Source organism: Chinchilla lanigera, unplaced genomic scaffold (genome assembly GCF_000276665.1).
Source record: "Chinchilla lanigera isolate Chin_1 unplaced genomic scaffold, ChiLan1.0 scaffold00012, whole genome shotgun sequence".
Taxonomy (NCBI): Eukaryota; Metazoa; Chordata; class Mammalia; order Rodentia; family Chinchillidae; genus Chinchilla; species Chinchilla lanigera.
Genome location: NW_004955413.1, coordinates 234022 through 238411, shown reverse-complemented (window position 1 = coordinate 238411; position 4390 = coordinate 234022). Strand labels below are relative to the sequence as shown.

General features: G+C 48.0%; 1 protein-coding gene across 1 annotated transcript in view; it reads right to left on the bottom strand.

Annotated features, from left to right (window-relative positions):
* Mcl1 (myeloid cell leukemia 1) overlaps positions 1 to 369 on the bottom strand; it is a gene marked incomplete in the record, with an annotated part of 5275 nt that extends 4906 nt beyond the window's left edge. The window contains 1 exon segment of the mRNA XM_013511416.1: positions 1 to 369.
* Positions 370 to 4390: the final 4021 nt, after the last annotated feature.

The following is a 4390-nucleotide window of genomic DNA, read 5'->3' as shown; positions in this document are numbered from 1 at the left end:
AACCGGGAGGCCCGGGGTCCTCGCTGGAAGGAAGCGGAAGTAGCGACTGGGAGAGGCTCCCCTAGGACCCGGCTCTAGGGCCAGGCCGCGGCGGTGGCGTCAGAGAACTGACAAAACAAATGTTTCCTCCCATAAAAGGGAACAGAGCGGAAGCTCCGGGGGAGCTGCGCACGGCACCGAGGGGCGGGGCGGGCGGCGCTTCCGGCCTCGCCGCGGTTACGAAACGGCCACTGCGGGCGCCGGCCGGGCTCGCGGGGCGCTCGGCCGGCGCTGCTGCGCAGTCTCCGCGTTCTGCGCGCCGGGCCGTCCCGGGTTCTGAGTCTCAAGCGTCTGGTTCCGTCTCTTAGAGACAAACCATTGCGAACCGTTGCACCACCCAGAGGGGGGGAGGGGCGGGGGAGTTGTGTGGTGACTAGGGAGCAGGGCTGGAGGACTGGGGACACCAAAGGACACATTGGGGACCAGCGGTTAATTTGTGCGTCTGGAGCCCAGGCCTGTTAGCTAACCCTGTCTGGAATGGGAAACTCCTCCGTGGACCGCCGTAGCGAACCATTAATATTTGAATGGGAGCCGGGCGTGGTGGCGGTGGTGGCGCACGCCTGTAATCCCAGCACTCTGGAGGCTGAGCCAGGAGGATCTCTGTGAGTTCGAGGCCAGCCTCGGCTACAAAGTGAGTTCAAGGCCAGCCTGAAGTGCATAGCGAAATCTTGTCTGAGAAAGACAAAAAAATTTTTTTGAATAAACTAAGCAAAATTTTGCAAAGCTGCCTCCCCCTTTTTCTGGTACTGAGGATTGAACCCAGGGAGCCTCAGTCCCCCACTCCGCCTTGAGTGTTTTATTGGAACTGGAGATAGGACCCAGGGCCTTCGCACTGACTGCATCCACAGCCTTATTTTTTTATGTTGAGACAGTCTCCAGATTCCTCAAGGGCAAGTCGAATTTGCGATTGACCTGCCTGTGCCTCCCAGAGTCCTGGATCACAGGCGTGTGTCAACCAGGCCCAGCTACTGCTGCTGCCGCTTTTCTTTTTTCCGATGCTGGGGCTTGAACCCAGGCCTTCACTGAGCTACATTTCCTGGCTAAGTTTTTCCGTGCTGCCCCCTAGTTCCTGAGCTACATTTCCTCACTAAGTCGCTGAGTTGCCTAGGCTGGGCGCCAGCTTTCCATCTTTCTACCTCATCCTGCCAGAGTGCTGATGTTACAGAGAGGCACAACCATGCCGGCATCGTCATCACATCATTAATATTAGTATTTTGACTTAGGGTCTTGGTAAATTGCCCAGGCGGGACTCAAACATTCCATCCTCCTCAGCCTTCCTTACTGAGGAGGGATACATGCATGTCCCACCTTGTCCCCCTCTTTATTGAGGCAGGGTCCTGATAAATTGTGCAGGCTAACTTGGGATTAGTGATCCTCCAGCCTCAGCCTTCCAAGTAGCTGGGATTACAGGCGTGTCTCCCTATGTCCCGGGAGCTCCATCCCTCATCTCAGTGCTGGTCTCCGCTGCTGTAAATATTACTGCATTAGTGTTTCCGTATCTACCGAGTTTGTGGTCTCATAACGTAAAAGAATGAAGTAGCAAACCAAAGGAGGAGGTTAGGAGAGCTTTATTGGAAATAATAAGACTGGCTCCTGGATTTCCTGGAGGGGATCCCCAATGCCGCCCCCAGCTCTAGCTAGTTAGGGATAAGCAGAGCTCAGGAATTTCCCAGTTGGTTAGTGGCCACCTATTTCAACAGCTGGCTCTGTGGATTAAAAATGACCAACTGAAACTCAGGTTTCTGAGCCGGGCGTGGTGGCGCACGCCTGTAATCCCAGCATTTGGGAGGCTGAGGTAGGAGGATCGTCGTGAGTTCGAGACCAGCCTGAGCTACAAAGTGAGCTCAAGGCCGGCCTGACCTGCATAGCAAGACCCTGTCTCAAAAAAAAAAAAAAAAAAAAAAAAAAAAAAAAAAAAAAAAAAAAAAAAGAAACGAAACTCAGGCCTCTAACCCAGTTCTTCAGCATATAGGATTTAAAGCAAACTGGGACTTTAGAGAAAAAAAGCCCTGTTTAATTTTGCATTTAAAATTCCTCAGAACTCAAAAGAGTTTAGTAGGGAGTGGCTACACTTCCCTTTAGCAGGGTGGGGCTGCATTCCATACTGCCTGAGGAAGTTCATTCTTGGTCCAAAGTCCTAGTTCACTGTCCATTTATCAATAGGGTGGTCACCTGACGCTACCTCAAGTCCTTCCTCCAGCTGCCTTAGAAGCTATTTTTTATACCTCTTCTGACAATATTGACACATTTATTTTTATGTTGATAATAAGACACGTTTGATTTTAGGAGTAAACACCTTAAGAAAAAAGACCCTCCCGGGCCTGGTGGCACATGCCTGTAATCCCAACAATTGGGAGCTGAGGCAGGAGGACTGCTGTGAGTTTGAGGCCAGCCTAGGGTACAAAGTAAGTTCAAGGCCACCCTGAACTGTATAGTGAAACCTTGTCTCAAAAAAGAAAAAGAAAGAAAGAAAAAGGAGCAGCTGGGGGGGAAGAGGACAAGGACCCTGCTGTACGTATGTATAGCATTATATAGCACTAATTGAATCAACTTCATTTTGTTAACAGTTCTGTAAAAATAATAGTTAGAATTTGAAAACACGGTATTTAAGAGACAAATGGGAAAGGCAAGCGAAGTTCCTATTGCTCAAAATATACCATGGTTTAATACAGGAGATGGTATACCCATGCCACACGACTATGTCTAGGAGCAGGATATAGACTCAGAGACTTAGAGTATGTGGCAAGGAGGGGAGCATTCTGTGTTTCTAAGAGGAAGAAATGTTTCTGTATTTGAGGAACTTACAACCTTGCATAACAGCTCACCATACATAATATGAGATGGAGTACAGTCTGTGAAGCATCAACAATTTAATATTCGGTTGTAGCTGGGCTTGGTGGCACACGCCTGTAATCCCAGCACTCGGGAGGCTGAGGCAGGAGGGTCCTTGCTAGTTTTAGGCCAGACTGAACTGCATAGTGAGACCCTGTCTCAAAAAGACCAAAAAAAAAAAAAAAATTAATATTGGGTTGAAAGCTGGGTGTGGTGGTACAGTTCTGTAATCCCAGCACACTGGGAGGCTGAGGCAGGAGGACTCAAACCCAGCCTGGGCAATTTAGTGGTTTAGCGATCCTGTCTCCAAGTGAAAAAGGGCTGTGGATGTAGCTGAGTATGAAGTCCTGGGTAAATCCCTAGTACTTAAGAAAAAAAAAAGTGATTGCTTTTCTTTTTACAAGAGCTGAAAGAAAACAGGTGTGGTGGTACACACCTGTAATCCTAGCACTTGGGAGGCTGAGGCAGGAGGATTGCTGGCCAGCCTGGGCTACAAAGTGAGTTGAAGGGCACCCTGAACTGCATAGTGAAAGCCTGTCCCAAAAAGGAAAAAGAAAAGGGAGGCTGAAAAAAAAGAAATGCAGATTTCATTTTCTGAGTCTGAAATCTCCAAGGCTCAGCAATCCTACTGCAGTTCCTTAGTTCACTTCTGTGTCCAAAATGACTGTTGCACACCCTTCTGTTCTCAAATCTCCAGTATTAAGCCTGGTGTGAGGCTATAAGGATCTAAGAGCAGTTCACAAAGTGGTCCAGACTGCTGGAGTTCGCAGAACATTTTTTTTTTTGTACCAGGAATTGAACTCAGGACCTTATGCTTGCCAGGCAGGTGCATGTGGTGCTGAGCTATACACCACCCCCCCATTCCAGGAATCTAACTCACAACCTCCCGCTTGCCAGGCAGGTGCTGTGCCGCTGAGCTAAATCCCCAGCCCCTCTTTTTTGTTTTTAAATTGTTATTTTATTGTATTTTTATTTTATTTTTTGAGACAGGGTCTCGCTGTGTAAGTTAGGCTGGCCTCAAACTCTTGGCAATCCTCCTGCCTCAGCCTCCCAAATGCTGGGACTACAGGTGTGTGCCACCATGCCCGGCTTCCCAGAAACTTTGCAGGGGGTCTTAATCAAAAGTATTTTTATTTTCTAATTTAATTAATTGATTTAGGTTTTTTTGACACAAGCTCTTGCTATGTAGCCCAGGCTGGCTTTGAACTTGAGGTGATCCTCCTGCCTCAGCCTCTCAAGTGCTGGATTATAGATGTGCCCCCCCCATGCCCAACCCTCAGAAGTATTTTTATAATACAAAGATGTTATTTGCCTCTTTCAGTGTGTTAACTTTTGCACTCATCATGCAAAAGCAGTGGAGGTGAAACTGCTAACTACTTGATACAAACCAAGGCAGCAGCCCAGTCACTATGTTCTTTACCAACACATACTTATAGTAACAAAAAAGGGGTTTCACTTATAAAAGATGAATCTGGATTTTATTGTCTCAACCCTTGAGTACATGGCATATATATATATG